The 20,528-nt window shown below is 36.2% G+C and overlaps 1 protein-coding gene across 14 annotated transcripts in view; it reads right to left on the bottom strand.

Moving 5' to 3' along the window:
• Positions 1 to 20,528, bottom strand: part of eps8l2 (EPS8 signaling adaptor L2) — a 137,139-nt gene that overhangs the window by 113,561 nt on the left and 3,050 nt on the right. For 4 of the 14 annotated variants that reach the window (XM_087311513.1, XM_087311511.1, XM_087311502.1 and 1 more), the window contains exon 3: positions 7,572 to 7,740. The gene's annotated coding sequence lies outside the window, so the exon portion shown is untranslated. Of the gene's footprint in view, positions 1 to 7,571; positions 7,741 to 7,864; positions 7,949 to 20,528 lie in introns of all 14 variants that reach the window. The other 10 variants (XM_087311509.1, XM_087311506.1, XM_087311503.1 and 7 more) reach the window with 4 other exon arrangements.

Genomic DNA, 20,528 nt, shown 5'->3' with positions numbered 1-20,528 from the left:
CTGGATGTTTCAAGTATAGCAAGTAAGACCTTGATTAGCTTGTTCAGGTGTGTTTAATTAGGGTTGGCGCTAAAATCTGTAGGACACCGGCCCACCAGGAACAAGTTTGGTGACCACTGGCTTAACCCTTATGTGCAAATGTGGATGTTTTCATCCACTCTGGGATGATTTAGGCCCCGTTTACACTAGTGCGTTTTAGTTTGAAAACACATAAGTTTTGCTACGGTTACGCCATCCGTCCACACTACGCCGGAGTTCTCGAGCGCCTAAAACGGAGCTTTTTGAAAACGCTGGAGAGGCCGTTTTCATTCTAAAACACTGCTGCTCCGTCTCAGTGTGGATGGGGAAAGACGGAGACATCTGAAAACGGAGGCGGGGCTGCAAACGTTCGCCTATCTGATTGGGGCTTTTCCTCAATATTAAATAGCCCACACACACAGTTCAGTCTCGCATCCTCTTCTTGTAAGTTAAGACTTTGCAAGTTTGATCAAGGCTGCAGTCTCTTCTTCTCAGTTTGATATGGAAAACATACCGAGGACACGCGTAAATCTTCACAGGGAACAGTGTACTTTATAACTTCATTCACATCACCTTGGCTACGTTGTTTCACTTTCTCAACAATAAAATGTAAACATGATTTAAGGATCTGCCTATTTTCTTTTTAATATTAGCAACTTAACAGACAGCAGAAATGTTGAGGCGCCGTGCTGTATAATATGAGCGTCATCGTCACTGTGTGGATATTTATAACAAAACGGAGCCTATAACAACTGCCTCCTTTCAATTTGAGTGAAAATACGAAACGCACCCTCTCTTTTGCTGAATATCAGTTTTAATAATCGATAATTATATTGTAATGTATATATTATAATGTATAACATACAATAAGTTTATACATTGTAGGAAATAAAGACGAGCGATCAGTCAATGTACCTGGATTAATCATTAACTTATCTTTGTGCTTAACCAAAACATGTTACCCGCGAACAAGTAACTTAATAGACTCCAATGACCAAAGTCAGGGAATATGTCGTTAGATAAAGACAACAACATGAATGAAATATCACGTTTAGCAAATATAGTGAGATTAGATCCAGCGGGAGATGCTTGATGAGCAGTCCGACAAGCAGAGCTCTCATCTGGGTAAAAATGCTGGAGCGCTTGCCCGAGAGTGTGTGTGTGGTCACGTGATGTGCGTTTTCAGCGTTTTGGTGTGGACGGAGAGCTGTTCAGAAACGCTGGGTAAAACGCGAGTGTGGACGCGGATCGTTTTCATTCTACAACGCCGTTTTAAAACTAAAATGCACTAGTGTAAACGGGGCCTTAGAGTCTTAATTTGTCTTTAACTTTTTCTGTGTTTCAGCTAGTGGGATGATTTTTGACACATATTTTAGGAAAATGCTTCATTTAAAAAAAAATGTATATCTAAATACATCATCTATATACTCTGGGCAAATGTACTACCCTTTTGGTATGATCAAGATGAAAACATCCACTGAATTAAACTACTGTAAAAATGCATCAGATCAATATTTTTTTTTCAATGTTTTTGAATAAATCTGTTTATCAACCTCAGTCCTGATCAAAACTACTAAACTGCTTAGAATACTACAGCATTTTAACTCTTTAATTACTAAATTCACAAATGATGACACTGATTTGATGAAACAAACACACTATAAGTGTCTTAATAAGCTATAAAATTGTACTGTATACTATTAAATAATCAATTTAAATTATGTAATAAATAAAAAAGCGGCATTAATTTGCACCCTCTCATGGTTGGTACGCACAGCGCGTAAAGCCGTACGGCTGCAGGAACCACTGAAAATATGTACAGGTTGCTATTAATAATCAGAAGTGTGCAGATAGATATGAACATAATCACAAATGTATATGTCCACTGGGTGTGTACAGTACAAATGAATGACTCAGTGCAATGTAGCGCAACGAATAAGTGCAATTTTTACATTTTTAAATGTGCAAATGTTAAATAGTGCAGTGATTATAAGGAGTATAAATTATGAGGAGGGTGTGGGGGGGTGTATTAATGCATCGTTTTTGATTAATTTTCTTTTATTTTCTCCCTAATTTACTGTCGGTGGCTGTTTTTGTCCCATTGACTTCCATTATAACCACTTACTTTATTATAAATCAATGACACCATATAATCATGCATTTTTGAATGTTGGTGGCTTTCCCTGTTGGAAAGAGATCAAATTTGTACATTTTACCGTTGATCATCAGTTGGCACCATTAACCCTTTAGATAGGCCTGTGCAAAAAATGCTTAGTTTCTGGATTTTATATGGAGTAAAACAGCAAATTAAAGTGTGTGTGTATGTGTCTGTGAGTGTGTGAGGGTGAACTTTACACACCTTGATGTGTCTGAAAAAATTTAAATATGCTTCTCAACTCTACAGAACTACATGGAGTAAACAAAAACAAAGACTCTGTATTTATGCACCATCAAATGTGGTTATAATGGAAGTCAATGGGGCAAAAACAGCCACCAACAGTAAATTAGGGAGAAAAAAATGAAAATCTAACAATGCATCAAAGCCAATGTTGTTACTAATTGTTCACGTCCAAGACTGTGATAAAAACAAAAAAAACAGTCCACAGCTACTTTTTATATAGGAAATACGGCTTTTTTGTGTGTGTTTTATTCACCAAATCAGTAACTTTATTTGTGAATTTGGCAATTAAAGAGTTACAATCCTGTCATTTTCTAAACAATTTAGTAGTTTTGATCAGGACTGAGGTTGATTAACACATTTATGCAAATCATTTTTTAAAAATATTAATCTGATGCATTTTTACAGCAGTTTCACGGCTCGAAACTGCAACCATTTTGGTCGAAATTTTATCTATGTGACCTCAAAATATATTTGGGAGCATGTGTGCGAGTGCATAAAATTGTTGTGTACGACCAGTTTTTACTGCTAAATGTTCACCACATGCGCGGATTCGGGAGACATTCACGCAGAATGCATCTCTGCACTTGAAATGCAAAACGCAGCGCTCAGGAATGGTTTAAAACAGTTGTCATGTCAACTTGCTGCAGTAAACAAAGCCAAGTCTGTAATGTTTGCCCCGCCTTCGTGCTTTTCTTATTGGCCCACTGCTCTAGCACTAAACGCGTATGGATTGGTTAATATAAGCTGTCAATCACTCAGTCAATGCCTTTTAGCCTGGAATGACAGGGAGAGCTACTATCGCAAAAAATTGTAAAGCGCTAACGAGGAGAATCAAAATAACACAGACAGATTTTGATTTAGAAACCATCTAAAGTTACAAATAATGACACATCTTAGTAGTAATCCTGTGCTGAATGTTAATCCACCATACACTTGGATAGAAGAGTGGATAAAAGACTTCCATTGGCTTCAAGTCCGCTATGAAAAGTCTGAGAGATGGAATTTTCAGGTAACTGCTGGCCACATCTAGCACGAGAGCTTCTGTTTAATCCTTCATATAATCGCCAGAGGCTGTCCGCCGTGCAAGTGACAGCTATATGTAAAATTTAACACCACGTACACCATCACAAACGGGCTTGCACTGAGTAAACTAAGTTGCTACATGAAAAGACCAGTATTGCTATTAACATGACGTATGATATTAGGTACAGTATATATCAAAAGCATCAGTGCAATATCAGACAGCACCCGTGAGAACAGCACAGTTATATTGTTAACAGATTCATTCATGTCAAGCAGTGCGTGCAGGGCCGGTGAGCACTCCGTGTATCCTTTAGTCCCTCAGTTATGTTAGAAAAATTAATTTTCTTGAGATAACGGGATTTCGTTGAGGCATTTTTTCCTCACGCATGCATATATATATTTTGCTTCTTAGTTTGATTACTGTTGATTTCAAATGCAATAAATCTGTTTGTATAAAATTTGTAGTAACGGTGCTTATAATTGGGGGTTGTGACAAAATTTTGGCTGATGCACGTATGTAGCGCCCTCACCGCCTGCTGATGAGGGACAATAATGTTAATAAAAACACAGGAAACACGGAGCTGCTGCTGCTTCACGTCAGAGTCTGTGTATTGTTTTCTTAAATGAATGCACTTAAAAGTATACTTTCACATTGTAAAACAACATATGTAAACATCTTCACAGATATTATATATATATATATATATATATATATATATATATATATATATCACAAAATATTCACGTACATATTCCCTGCACATTACTGTTATAAATTACTATAAAGTCATTATATGATTCTTCTTAAATAAACTATTCACAGTTTAATTGTCCTATAACACACACAAAGCCATATAACCGACCTACACATATAGTTGTCTTTATATATACATTGTAACCAACTTTGTGACTTTATAATTACTTTTGTAACAATATTACCTTTGTTATTTCTTATGTTGATACATATAATATACATTCACTTGACCGTTTCTTCAGTTGACATTTAAATCATCACTGTTGCCGTTGGAATTACAGTGCAGAGCGTATATATATATATATATATATATATATATATATATATATATATATATATATATATATATATATATATATATACAGTTAATACGAACTCTTAATTCAGGTTAATTTAATAGATGACACTTGTTGCTTTCATATCTCTAACGTAAATTCAACACATTTTGATAACGATTTTAATATTTCATACCTGATGAGGGACAATAATTTTAATAAAAACACAGGAAACACGGAGCTGCTGCTGCTTCACGACAGAGTCTGTGTATTGTTTGAGCAGCAAGCCCCTCCCCCTCATTAGGTATGCAGCCCACAGGCAGAAGTAGCCAATCAGAAAAATGTAAATCGTTTCATCACATTACATTAATTTACAATATTTATTTTCTATTTTCTACTTAATAAAACGAAAGTGTACAGACTAGAAAGACAAATTAACTTTGATTTTCAATTTCTAATAATTTGTAACCACTTCACGTAGATTTTTAAAGTTGGAAACACCGGTGGCACAAAGCAAAAAGGTTAATTTCGAGACCCGAGTTCAATTTAGTGGATGTTTTCGTCCCAAACATAGCAAAAGGGTAGTAAATTTGAAAATTGCACAAGGGTTAATTAGGTTAATAAGGCAAGTTTGGGTAATCAGGCACGTCATTGTATAACAATGGTTTGTTCTGTAGACAATGGAAAACATATATAGTTTACTGGGGCTTATAATATTGAAAAAATTAAAAACTGCTTTTATTCTAGCCAAAATAAAACAAATAAGAGTTTTTCCAGAGAAAAAAAAATATTATAGGAAATACTGTGAACAATTCCTGAATCTGTTAAACATCATTTAAAAAAAAAAAAAAAACTAATTCACAGGAGGGCGAATAATTCTGACTTCAACTGTATGAGATGTCATATCATCCAGCCTCAATATAGCTCAATTAATTAATCAGCACAGCCAATCAGATCCCAGAACAAAACCACAGAGATCCTGCTCTGAATCTGTGCTAGCTTTAAAAGCCATAAACAAAAACGTCAAGCACCCGTGACCATTAAGCTCACCTTTATTGACTTCGGTATATGATGTAATACCTGCTCAAACAGATGTGCAAATGGAGATAATGTCTGCGGGACCTTTACCCTGCAGGGGTGAATTGGCTTTATAATCTGAGGCTTTTATTCATCGTCTCTAATGATGATGATGGCTTTTTTCTGTGAACGATAAGTGTGTTTGTGCCGTATTGTGATCGGGGGGTAACAAGAGGGACGTTTATGTGGCATGTTTGCCAAGTGGAAAGGTGAAAGTTTGGATCTGATTGATCGAGCACTTTCTTTCAGGTCAAGCTGTCATTGCTGTCGTATGCAAATATGGTCACGTCCGCCCGATCCTGATAGGCAAATGTTTTCCAGAGGAATATTACTTAATATAAGATAACAACTCTTGAGAGTAGGATGGACACGTATATCTGGTTGTCATTTAAAATGTTTTCAGTCAAACTGCACTCAAAAAAAAAAAACAGCATATAAGGATTATGTTTTCTGATTGCATATATAATTTCCATTCATTTATATTACACACTTTAAACATAAGAATTAATAAACTTTATGTGATTGATATTTGTTAGTTAAACATAAATGAAACAAATAAGAACAAGATTTATGTAACAGCATCAATAAATCAAAATAAATAGCAAAAATAAATTCATTCTTAAGAATTCATCTGTTGTGTGTGGTCTGAAGCCTCGTCAATTTTGCCCCTGATTATTAAGTAAACCAAATTCATAGAATTCGGATCTGGCTTTTCCTACAGATCGATATATATATATATATATATATATATATATATATATATATATATATATATATATATATACATACATACATACATGCATACATACATACACACATATACACACATACACATACACACACACACACACACACACACACACACACACACACACATATATATATATATATATATATATATATATATATATATATATATATATATATATATATATATATATATATATACGTGCTATTATTTACTAATTAAACTATGTTTTTTTCTCAATTTAGTTTTCCAATAAATTACTAATATAGTAATGTAATCCATTAATATATAGTAATATATAGTAATCCATGTTAATGTAAACAAAGTCATCAAATTTGGGTTAAAACAGCCCAGTATTAAAGGTGCACCATTAATTTTTGCATTGTAAAAATGCTGGGTTGTTTTTGGGTACAATAAGCAGGCTTCAAACCCAAAGACTGGGCTGCATTTTTAATCAAATATTAAAACCAACTTTAATGCACCAAATTGCACTGAATTTGTCCATATTTTACCAAGAGTTGTGTTAAAACGATTCCGATTTTTCTAAAAGCGAGTACATTAAAATACTGGTTGCCTTAAAGTTTTAAGCTTAATCAAATTAGCCTTATATGGGTCAATTGAACTAGTATTATATTGAACTGACTTACAGCTTACACAACTCATAATTAAGTTGGAACATGATTAACCTAATTTACTAAGTTACAATTAACTAAAACATATGTTGTCATGATTATTGATCACATATGTTTTGCAGTGTACTGATTTTTTTACCTGTTTACATGCATAGTTTTCCAATAAATGACAGCTCCGTGTACAGAAATGTCAACAAAGTCACTCACAAAGTCATAAGTTGGCTGGCGAAATAATCGATTTTATCACATCATAACAATCATTGATGTTAATCAGCTCGCAATTAAACTAGTAAATAAAAATCTCACATAATAACCCAACAATTCAAACTTACTACTTAATAAAACACACCAGAATATTGCATATTAATAAAGCAACATCCACTACCAAAAGATATTCATAAAAGATATTCAAAAGATATTCAAGCCATCTTACAAATGTCAAAAACTCTCTCATAAATGCAGTTAAAACCTTTAAAATCGCTCATTTCCACATATTTGCGTGTCCTTCATATATGCACACAAACGCAAATGAGAGCGGGCACGGAGCTTCTCAAGCGCGCGACCCTTATAACGGGCGCGTGCTCCGATATACGTCGAGTTTAAGTTTTCCATAGCAACTTTAAGCTGATATTGAAACTCTTACCCTTCAGCAGAATCAATATACGATCCCTTGTTATTCACTTCAGCGTTAATCCCTCCCGTTTCCAGAAAGTCCTGAAGTAAACTCCTCTTCAAGACTCCATCTCAATCTGTTTCCTCACAGGCGTGAACTTTGCTCCGAACGCGACGCGATTTGGACGCAGAATGAGATCCTGCTGATGCAAAGAAAAGCGTAAAAACAAAGATACAACGTGTTATATGAGGACAAAAGGGTTCGAGCGATGCAACAGGTGCGCTCTAGCGAGAGTGACAGGTGATTCGCGCGCGTAACTCTACCTGCAGTGCGGGAGGGGGCGGAGCCTGCATATGAAGGATGAACACATGCACTTTTAATGCAGTCTTTCTGGAACATACGCAAAACTATTCAATCATTAAATATGTATAGGGCTTCACCCTGGTTAATGACATTAATAACTTTAATTACAGCTGTGCACTATGAAAAGAATGTCTGACATGCTGGGTTACACCTGGAGGCACTGAAATAAAACAACAACAACATTAAATGCCATTATATGCCGTAAAATTGCTACACCTAGAATCTATTTACGCAATTCACTGCCATACAATGTATTTAAATGGATAGTTCACCCAAATGTGAAAATTCTGTCATCATTTAGTCACCCTTCATTTGCCACGTTTCTTTATACAGTTCAATACACAAGAAGATATTTCCATAGTATTTGTTTTTCCTACTATGTCAGTGGTTACCAGCAGTGTGTAATTGCACATTGACGACCGAGGGCAGGGGTGGACTGGGACTAAAAATCAGCCCTGGCACTGTAGCCACACCAGCCCACTTTACCACACCGACACACACATTCACTACTTTTATAGGTGTACAGATGGTGAAATAATATAAGCAGCACCATATGTAATAGATATTTTAACATTTAATGTATGTGACTGGAACAAAAACAAATTTATATATGCAATCATTTCATTCATTCATTGTTTTTTCGGCTTAGTCCCTTTATTAATCTGAGATCACCACAACGGAATAAACCGCCAACTTATCCAGCATATGTTTAACGCAGCAGATGCCCTCCAAGCTGTAACCCACTGTGAAACCCCTATACACAAACATTCACATACATGCACTACGGACAATTAGGCCTTCCCAATTCACCTACAGCACATGTGTTTGAACTTGTGAGGGAAACCAGGAGGAAACTCACGCGAACATGCAAACTCCACACAGAAACACCAACTAACCCAGCTGAGGCTCGAAATAACGACCTTCTTGCGCCCTTGCGTTGTCCTCTTTCGAGACCATTTCAGGTCATTTAATGCATTTGGCAGCGTTCGATTTTAGATACTTTTTTATTTTTGCTTTCTCTGAGCTTTTCGGCACGGCCTTTCCTTTTTTATGGTCCATCTCTGACAATTAGATTTTGAGTCTTGCCAGATTTTGATTAGGTCTGCGTAACTTCTAATTGGGTCGGCTCATGTCGAAACCAGCCAGTCATTGCTGATTGGGCCAATGCTCACCATTTATTATTATTATTACGATTATCATCATCATCATCATCATCATAATACTCACATCTCGTAAGAGATAAAAGCTGCCTGCATGTAAAAACAATACAAATAAAAAATAAATAGCTGACCGGCCCACATTTAAAAAATGGTCCGGCCCTTCTGGCATTTGCCAGATTTGCCAGACGGCCAGTCCGCCCCTGATCGAGGGGGGGGGTCAACTTTTTTGGTAATGTTAGTTTTTGTAATACATACTTTAGTGAAACAAACTATGTGCTTACTTACAATAAATTACATCTAATTTATTCATAAAATGTATTTAAGTTTTCAGTGTTTTGTGGGATAGGCTATTTAGTGCATTCTAACCTGATTAGCTATTTCGGCTTACTTTAGGACAAACTATGCAAACAAGGCATCTCATTTGACGATTCTTTTAGGCAATATGTAGAAACAAACACCTATTTTGGGGGTTTTCTCCACATCTTGTGCACTCTTACGGTGCTGTAAATCAAACAGTTTTTTACTTTATTTGTAGATGTTTTTATAAAACATAACAGCCAATAGTATACATCATGTGTTAACAAAATTATCCAGGTGTTATTACCTGATACTAACTAGAACATGCACCAAAACACAAGCAAGCAACACAGCAATTATAGAGCACCATCAAAAAATAAAATCTCATCCGGACTAATGGAGTAATTATTTTGTCATACAACTTCTGTTTGCTAAATCTAGGGAAACATAACCTTTCCAGCTTGAGGGCAAAAACCATTTCAGCTAACCATTTTTAAAAATGTGGAGGTGTCGTGGATTTCCACTACATCAGAATCACTCTCTTGGCCAGCACCATGCCAAACATAAAGAGAGTTGTTGATGTTTAGGCCAAACTGGAGCCTTGTACTCACACTAGGGCCGTAGGCCGTACTCACAATAGGTACAGTTGCCTCGAACCGGGCCAAAGCACGCTTGTCCCCCTCCCGTCTCCCCCGACGGCCCGCGCTCACACCACAAACGGGCTTCAGCACGCTTACGTCATCACTGCTGTGCTGTTCAGTGAGAAGCGCTCTCTCACTCAGCAGCACAGTGGAGATTTCTCTAGTTATATCGTTTCAGTCGTTTGATATGCCGTCAAATATTTCGCCAAACAATCCTTAGGGATGCTGGGACACGCAGTCAGATATTTCGCCGAACAGATCTGCCACTTTTGGCACTCTTAAACAATCATCAAGCTCTCGTGCTGCAGGAATGAGGAGGTCTGCTGAAGGCGCGCAGCTGTCGTGCAGTGAGGAGTTCTTGTCTTTAATAAACTACGGCAGTTAGCGTTCACTGAACAGTAAGAATGATTAATAAATCCACATGAAACAACCCCTCAAAAAGTCACGTCTCGCTTTCAGTTTCGGGCTTTGGCGCGTTTTGCACTCACACACAAGCGTACCGTGCCCAAGTGAACCAGGCTCAGGCACACCTCGTCCAACCGGGCCAAGGCCGGACAAGTGAACCGTACTTGAGCCCGATTCAGCGCACTCACACTTCTCAAACGATCCGGGAAACGGGCCTGGGCACGGTACGGATGGCATAGTGTGAGTAGGCCCTAAACATCCAAACAAGGCTATTTTCACATCAATTTTAATGTCTATTTCAAAAGCCTGGGAATAAAGACCGAAAATACTTTTCCAAAATTCAGTCATATCAGAATATATGACCATAGGTCCTGACTGCGCCTTTGCATTTACCACACTAAATCAAATTGTTGAACTGCTTTTTTTTTCTCGCATGGACTGATTGCCGCTATTAAGTCACAATTGTATGAACTGTTATAGGGGTGGTCAAACGGATGTCTAATATTTTAACTATTAACATTAATATTTAAGAAACAGATCAGAGTGTAATGCACACCCTGCCGTTACCAGTATCCAACATTCATCAAATACTGAGTAGGGGGCGGGGTTTTATTGTTGCGTTACTGCAAAATAAAGGTTGGTGGGAGGGTAGCTAAATAGATTTAGCCTCGGCCGTCAAACTGACGTCACCAGCGAAAGATTGTCGTTCCTGAAGCAAATGATCAGATTTTGATTAAAGATTAATTTATTTTTGATTAATGATTCACCTTTAGACTAACAATGTGCGCTAACAAAATACACAACAAGAAAGAAATTCTCATAAAATACAATATTGTTTAGGACTAACATGTCAATAGAAAATAATAATCAGCCACTTCACAATCCTTAATGCATGCTGACACTGCAAAGAAAATGGGCTTAAATGAATAGTCTGTAATCGCAACTACTTCTGCATTTATATCTGAATAAGTTCACTGTAAAAAAAATTAAAAATCAGTCGGAAAAAAAGTAAAATAAAGGCTGTTAAGTTACAGACATTTACTGTAAAATAGCAAAAATTTACCAAAAATTCTAATTTAAGGAAATTTCTGTAATTTATCTTCTGTTATATTACGGTAAATGTCTGTAATTTAACAGCCGTTATTTTACACAAAAACTTTTTTTTTTTTTTTTTTACAGTGTATGCCCTCATGCGAGTTTTGTTGAGACGTGTAGGCAAGTGACTGTTCCCGGTCCAGTTCTGTAACTCTGTATGATCAAGGAGAGGCTTCTTCAAAGAAGAGCAACGAGCTGGAACATTGGACAGGTTTGGATGTCACTGGATACTTGTGGATGAGTCCACAATCAAGATGGAGGACTTTTATCTTATTATTTTAGATTAAAAATGTCGTCATTTGCTTCCCAGCAAGCACATTGATTTCAAAACGATGTCAAAAAAATGCCAAAAATGCTAATCTAATTGGATTTTGATTGACTACCTTGGTATTAAAATTATTTTAAATTGACATCTAACATTGATGTAAAAAAATATATATTCAAAGTTAATCACAAGACAGTCCTGTAAGCGATATTTGCATTTATTTTTTGACGCCAATGATAGATGTCAATTTGGTAGGCTAGTTCAGTCGCGAGACAATGACAAGGGGGTTGCTTGGTAATTTCCAAAACTCAAATAAATTTTATTAAACTATTAGAATCCCCATATTTATATTTATTTATTCATAACCCACAGAATATAGTTAATAGTTACATTAAAGAAACAACAACAACAACAACATGCAAATAAAAATCCAGCAGCCTTTTTTTTTCCCCATTGAATTGTGACCGATGAGGTGTTTAGATTAACCACACAGCAATAGCGTCAGCTGCAGCAGATTGATTTTGAAGGGCCAGGTTAAACTTTCTGACAACCTTGATGGCACTCTAATAATTAAAAAACAAGATATTTGAGGTTAATATTATATTAAATTAATAAATTGTTATAAAGAAAGATATGGTTATTAGACATGTTGCATTTTTGTGTTGTCAATATGCTCATGTTTATATAGGTCTATATCTGTGTGTGACACATTTTTATATTTATAACCACCTTAGAGAAAAAAGGGGGTCGCTAGTCACTGGCATTGTTATTTTAGAGTAAGTTCACAGTACGCTTATTTGACCAAAATATAACATGATGATGCCTTTTTTTAAATTATTATTATTGACATGGCAAAGAAAGCAATCTTGCAGAACTTCCAGAGTCCATCAAGATCCTTTGGATTTATCTTCAATGCCACCTCATCCATACCCCAGACATGCTCAAAAATGTTCATATCTGGTGACTGGGCTGGACAATCCTGGGGCACCTTGACCTTCTTTGCTTGCAGAAACTTTGTTGTGGATGCTGAATTAAAAGGAGCGCTATCCTGCTGAAGAATTTGTCCTCTCCTGTGGTTTGTAATTCTTCATATATCAGGCTGTTGACGTTGCCATTTACTCTGCAGATCTCTCACACGCTAAGATGTAACCCCAAACCATGATTTATTCCTTCACCAAACTTGACTTATTTCTATGAGAATCTTGGGTCCATGCTGGTTCCAGTAAGTCTTCTGCAGTATTTGTAATGATTGGGATGTTATGTCGGGGGTCGCAGGCTGAAAAGTTTGGGAACCCCTATAGTTTACATGCATGCACTGTAAAACCCAAAAAGTTAAGGTAACTCAAACCATTTGAGGAAAACGATTGCAACAAACCATTTAAGTTCAAATATAATCCTAATAAGTACTGTCAACTTACTCCATTTGAGTAAACGAAGCAATTTGAGCACATAAAATCCAATAAATGAAGAGAACTGAGTACTGTAAAACTCAATAAGTCAAGTCAACTCACACCATTTGAGGAAACCGGTTGCAACGAACCATTTGAATAAAAAAAAAACTAATCTATAAGAGTACTGTGAACTTACTCCATTTAAGTTGAAGTAATGAGGTATTTATTAACTCATTACCTTCAACACTGAGTTCAAAACTCTTTTCAAATAAGTAGAATTATCTTTCAGTAAATGTTGAGTTAACTACACTCATTTCCTTTGATAAAGTTGACCGTTCGGCTTTACAGAGCAAAAAATGTAAAGGACATTTTCAGCTTTCTTTTCCTCTGTGAAACAAAAAAAGGATGAGCACCTGGGGCTGTCAAACACCAAAAACACAAATCGCATTATTTTCTTAAACATTTATGTTCCGCTAAAGATGTTATTTGATAAAATGTTGCTTAATTGACAACTGTATTCACTTCTAGAAGAAATAGACATGAAGTGATCAATTTTGAAAACAAAATCATTAATTTTGGGCCTTAGCTATCCTGTGGGTGAACAAAAACTCTAAACAATACACTCTAAAATAATGCTAGGCTATTTTATCCTAAACTTGGGGTAAAAGAACTCAACATTGGGTTAATTTTTCCCAACTCAAATTAAGTTCCACATTTAAATTGTTTTTCAAGTGTAACACTGAGGGTAAAGACATTTAAAAGTATCTGGTAAAACTGCAGTACATGAACACAAACCAGTGAAGTGTTTGACTTTGGAAACCTTGGGTTTTGGTTTATAATTAACATCAGAGGATATGGCCCACCAAACACTCGCTTTCTCAGGATTGCCTCGACGGCAGAAAGCAGCGGGTTCAGTTAAACATTATTCAAGAAACTGCACAAGGATGACTTCTCGAAGGGCGATAAAGTCAGCCGCAAATGACTGAGGTTTAGTGAATCTGGACTTCAGCAGTGCAGACTGCATTTGCATGTGGCTTTAAATGTACAGTTTCCAAACAGAGTTGACTGGAGGGCACAGCAGCGATTTCACAAAGCAAAAAAGACAGCTGCATATCGCTGAAAAGAAATACGTGTGAAACTACCCACTAACTGCACAGGGCGAACTCAAATCTGAACATTTTTCCACGGTGAAGTCCTGAAGAGATGGATGGGCGTCTACTGAGCATGCGCACATCCTTTATAACACCTCACAACAGCAATTACCGTTTTTACAGTTCTGTGAGGAGTAAGTTTTGGGGTTGGGTAGATGTAGACGTTAATAAACCACGACTTAATAAATAACACAAGAAATAAAAGTAAAAATATATATATATCGTTTACTTCCTGAGCCGCTGTATCCCATCTAACAACAATCGTATTACTTGTGAAACAGACGCCCTCTACTGGAGAAACCGAACACTTGTCAATGATGTAGTTACATTAGTGTTTTAGATCAAGCATATTTATTGAAATTCATTTTAAAATGAAATATATGAACAACAAAGGGAGCGAAGAGATGGAGGAAGAGAAGAGGCTGGAAGAAGTGATCTTAAACCAAACGTTATGATGAGAATATGTTGTATTTTTACTAGTAAAGACCTATTTTGACTACACTTATCATACAATCTTCTTGATTGCAAGAGGAACTACTGCATAACCAACAAACTAGCTGCAATGAAAAAACTACTCATTAGATTCACCAATTTGTTTGTAAGGTAAGGAGTTGCAATCAATTTATATGGGCTGAATTTAAGCAAAGTTGAACATTACTAAATTATATTTGTTGTTTGAAATCGGTCTATATAAATTATCAACCTCTTACCTTAGGTAAAGTTTTTCAAACTAATTTCGAGAGGAGCACGTGATATCATTGACTGCAGCTGGCCACCCATCTAGATTCATTAGTTAGCCAACCAGATCTATTCTTACTTACTACAAGTAGCCTAGCTAGATTTACTCCCTTATCTTCGTTTTCTAAAGAAACCCCTCATCCACCCCTTTCTCTTCCTTTACAAAAGGAGAGCTCTCGAGAACCACCTGATCTCGTACTCCCCTCTCATGCTCTATGGACCTGGCGGGAGCCCTGGGCTCAACTATCTCCGAGCTCAGGGTTCTCTCCCGGGACAGCATGCCAAACCAGCTAACAGTTGTCAAGCAATATCTAAGTGTGAACTCTTGAAAAGAATTTGGTAAATCAAATGAATCATTTTTTTCTGCGTGATTTGGTCTGGGAAAATCCTGAAAGTTATAGTTGGAATATACCGGTTTAAAGTAGGTAATGTACTGTAGGTTAGGAAAAATGAATCTGAAAATATTCAGTTAATAAATGGAACTTTTTATTTAAATAAAAAAATGAGGATCTTACACAATAAAAGTGCACAAAATAACTTTATTCTACTTCAAAAAGAAAATAAACAATTTTGTTTTACATTAGTTTTCATATGATGTATGCAGACTTACACAGGTAAGTGCTCTAAAAGAAAACAAAACTACAGTTCTACAAAGCTGTGAAGTATTTTAAAGAAAATATTCAAGAAAATATGACAGATTACAAATTGTAATTTAAGATAAGTATATAATAATAAGTTGCACAGCAACAAAAACATCCAGCAGCCTCTCAGCTGCAGCCAAAGCGATAAGGCGAATCAGGAATAAACACTGCAAAAGAAAACGATGATAGTGTGCTTACATCCTACAAACACCCAGGATAAAGCAAACATGAGACATAACAGTTATTAGCACCAAAGAAGTGTCATTTTAAAGTATAACTGAGATTTATAAGTCATCTGAAAGCTGAATAAAGAATCATTTCCATGACAAGTCTTGTGGCTGTGGTGGAAATTCATTTTATATTCAGTTTAAATAGTCATTTATGTACATTATAAAGGTCTGTGATCACCAAACGTGATCACTTTAACATCCGTTTATCACCAAACAAGATCTGCATAAGTGAATGGTGATTTAACAAGCAACATGTTCGGATAGGATGTAAGATTGAAATATAGATGGTCAAATCTGAAGTTGAGTGCTGATGAAACTGTGATTCATCCTGTGTGTCACTGATGACCTTGTGGATATTGCGAATTAGATAAAAAGAGAACACCCTCGGTTTCTTGCGCCTCACTCTCTGCAGAAACTGTCATTGGTGTATGATTGTGTGACATTCTTTGCAAAGAATAAAACTTTAAAAGACACTTTGGGTAAGACTTTGTCTTCTTTACTACTGAGAGAGCCTCCTTAAAGAAAATTGCCACTACATCACCTATCCAAGTTTTAGAAACACGTTTTAGTTGATCATTTGGTATCAGAAGTGGCTTGTATGAAAGGCAAAGACCTTTAAATTACGCTTATTTTACCAAAATAAAATATAATCATGGCTTTATTTTTTACTTTTTTATTGGAATGGCAAAGAAAGTGTTCTTGCAGGACTCCCAGAGTTCATCAAGATGCATTGTATTCATCTTTAATGTCTCCTCCATCTTACCCCAGACATGCTCAATAATGTTCATATATGGTTACTGAGCTGGCCAATCCTGGAGCAGCTTGACCTTCTTTGCTTTCAGGAACTTTGATGTGGAGGCTGAAGTATGAGGAGCGCTATCCTGCTGAAGAATTTGCCCTCTCGTGTGGTTTGTAATGTAATGGGCAGCACAACTGTCTTGATCCCTCAGGCTGTTGATCTTGCAGATCTCTTGCACACCCTCATACTGAATGTAACCCCAAACCATGATTTTTTCTTCACCAAACTTGACTGATTTCTGTGAGAATTTTGGGTCCATGCGGGTTCCAGTAGGTCTTCTGCAGTATTTTTGTGCAACTTTTTAAATGATCAACAAAGTCAAATTATTATTAAATGCTCTTACAACTTTGATCGATGACAAGACTTTTGTTAGGCAGTGTAGAACAATATTTGGCTGAGATCCACCTTAGTTTAGTTTATTTGTTTACAGGGTCAATGCACATTAATAAACATTACTGTAAAATGTGCCAGAATTAGCCAAGAATGGCTATTTTTCATCCGTAGACCCTTTACAGAATGTTAAAAAGTCACAGCTAAAATAGAAGCACAACATTAAACATTAAATACACGTTCATATTAAAAATACAGTTAAAAAAGTAAAGAAAAGAAAAAAAAAAGAACAGACTGATGGCAGCAGAGGACAAAAAGCCAAAGACAACAGTACAAATGTGTCAAGAATACAGTACCAATGCTGATTTGTCAATAACCAATTTTTAACATGAGACTGAAGAGAACGAAAAGTGCACGATCTTCTAATTGTTGGTGGGATGGAGTTTCAATCCCTATCAGCTCTCACTGAAAACACAGATTGACTGAATTTACTTTTTTTGAGAGGAATAATGCAGTCCCCTCTGTCACCTCCTCTAGTAGTTCTGTGAGCAGTCGTTCTAATATGTACAAACTGATTTAATGGTGAAGTCGGGTTATGTAAAGTCTTAAACATTAAACAGGTATGTACATATTTAATAAAATTTTCCCAACTAAGCAGGTTGTATTTCTTTAATATTAAACAATGGTGATATTGAACTGATTTCTTATCAAGGGTTTTTATGGATTGTTTGTATAAAGATTCAAGTGGCTTCAGAGTAGTGATGCTGGCTTGGGACCAAGTGGTTAAACAATAAGTGATGTGAGAAATGATCATGGAGTGATAATAGATTAGGGCAGCCTCACATGACATCTGATCACGGATAAATCTAAAATTTGCTAAACTGAATCTGACCCGGTTACAAACCTTTTTAACCTGAGACTTAAATGATAGATTTGAATCTATTAAAACCCCAAGGTACTTGTACTCAGATACAACTTGTAATCTTATTTGAAAATCCGTAATCTGAGGGTTCAAAACACTCAAAATATTCATAAATGACTTAAACTTGCACAATTTAAGTTCTTAGCCATGCATATTACTAATCAAAAACTAACTTTGGTTATATTAAAGTCAGAAAAAGTACAAAATATCTTCGTTAAACATGATCTTTACTTAATACTTTAATGATTTTTGAGATCAGCAACAAAGAAACTCAATCATTTTGACCCATACAATGTGTTTTTGTGGTCACTAATGTAGGGTCCAGCCAGTTGGTCCAATGACGGTATCCAATGGTGGATGAAGGTTCACTGCATGTTCGGTCTTTCCAGTGCACAATGTTGATTTATATTAAACTTAACTCATATCTGACTCCAATTTTAGTATGAGGTGGTTTAGAATATTAATATATTTATCCTCGTTTTATCTGACTCTAATTATAAAACATTGAGAAGATTTTGTTTCCTTTCACATTATTTTAGATTGTGATTGAATATTCTTTTGATTTGTTATTATACCTTATTCTCATTTACTCAGATTCCGATTGCATCTCGAGTCTTGCACCGGCCGGGTATAAAATCTCTTAATACAAGCTTGTCAGTCTTGGTCATTAAACAGAGGCGATTAACCACTCTCCTAGAAAGGCAGAACACTACTTACTCAATTTAGGAGATTTTTATGTGGTCCCCATAGATCTGTTATCTACTTAAGACAAAGTATTTTAATAATAATCGCGCAGGATTTTAATATTGTAGATGAAGGCCTAAATATCCACATTTAAAGTAGTTTCAACAATATTTTGTTGTTCTAAATAGTTGGCCTTTTACAGTCCAAGTATACATGAATAAATGCCAATTTGTTAGTCGGATCTCTAACAACATTGTATAGCGTGCCACGCTGCTCCGTCTAACATGTTTTAGTCCGTTACTAACCTGTACAGTGGCATGTAGTGCTATGGACAACAACATTTATCAGTGATAATAACACGAGGTTTGAATAATCCAAAACATAATTTATTAGTCAGGTAAATGTATTATGCCAAAATCAATCAGTCAATTCATAAACGATCAATACAAAACATCAAATTATCAAAGATAAATCCAAGATTAAAAGATGCATTCCTGACTTTTTACATAACGTGTAAATTTTACATAACGTGGAGCCTAGGCTCCATGTTATGGGCTGATCTGGGTAGGCAGAATCGCCCTGAGTCTTTCTTAGACCTTACCTTAAATAATCCAAGATTTCCCTCAAGGAAGAAGGTGTGTGTATATAAAAGTCACACCCTTCACAGTGGTTCAAAAGATGCCTGAAGTTATATATTTATTGTTTTGATTATGTCTATTTCTGAGAGGATGAGACCATTGTACCAATCGCACTGAGACATTTCAAATGATATCAAACATGATAGTTAAAGTCAGTTTGGTTAATCTAGAACATTCAAACATTGAAATGACCATATGCGTGAGTTGGGGGGATGAAGCTGAGTTTCAGCATACTCAGATGCAAATGCAGCAGGAACTGGTTTTTCCCGCATCCCCCCTTGCTGGGTTGTGAAGTTACCAGTCTCTGTTTTCAGCTCATGTTTTGAATTGTCAAAGATATCAGAATATTTGCAATATTTCAATTCTTACACTAATATGTCTCAGATGTTTCTTTTAAACATGAAGCTTGATAATATGGTTAATAGTTGAATAGTAAAACATTAAGAATACATATAGTCTATTCATGAATGTGCTGACTGATTATTTAATTGTAGATTAATTAAATGCACATATTATTTTACTTTCGCCAACCACCATTTGAGATCTCTTCAAAACCTCGACAGATGTCCGATTGCGTAGGCTGCCTGGCGTATAAGAGCCTGACATAACCAATGTTGTCCGTCTCTTTTGTTTCCGGTGTTTTCCTCTTGAATGAAAATCAGCTCGAGCTTGAATTATTAAGGTGTGCTTCATTCAGCAGGCCGATCACTGTATCTGCAGCTCGGTGTGCCTCCGCGGATTTACTGTATCTCTAGCTTTGTCCCGATGCTCGTTTTACCACTCTTTTGTTCTGCCGGTGACGTTATAGTCTGGGTTATAGCAGCTGGACTGTGCTGATAATCAAACCACGACCACACACACACACACAAACACACAAGACTTTGGTGCTTCCCTGTTGCTAAGAAAAACACACAACACTCTATACAAGCTTAAATTAGGCTGTCAAACCCTCCCAATGCTGTTGATTGATGCATCTTGGGATTGAATTAATGCATGAAAGATACACGCGACATTCAGAACTGAGCAACTGTGCATGTCCATGCTGAAATATTAATGTGCATTTCAATGGAAATCAGTTTCCTGCACACACAGCTTTTGTTATACCAGCTAGTCGGTGTAATCTGAGCAGCGTCAACACAAATGTTTCATCTTTAAGATAATGTTTAATAATCGAGCTCAGTTAATTAAAGCCCTGCACAGACAGTGGCAGAATTAAGTTATTTAAGGGCTTCGTTCC

The sequence above is a fragment of the Danio rerio genome, chromosome 25 (genome assembly GCF_052040795.2).
Source record: "Danio rerio strain M-AB ecotype USA chromosome 25, GRCz13ab, whole genome shotgun sequence".
Taxonomy (NCBI): Eukaryota; Metazoa; Chordata; class Actinopteri; order Cypriniformes; family Danionidae; genus Danio; species Danio rerio.
This window is presented reverse-complemented; position numbering and strand designations above follow the sequence as displayed.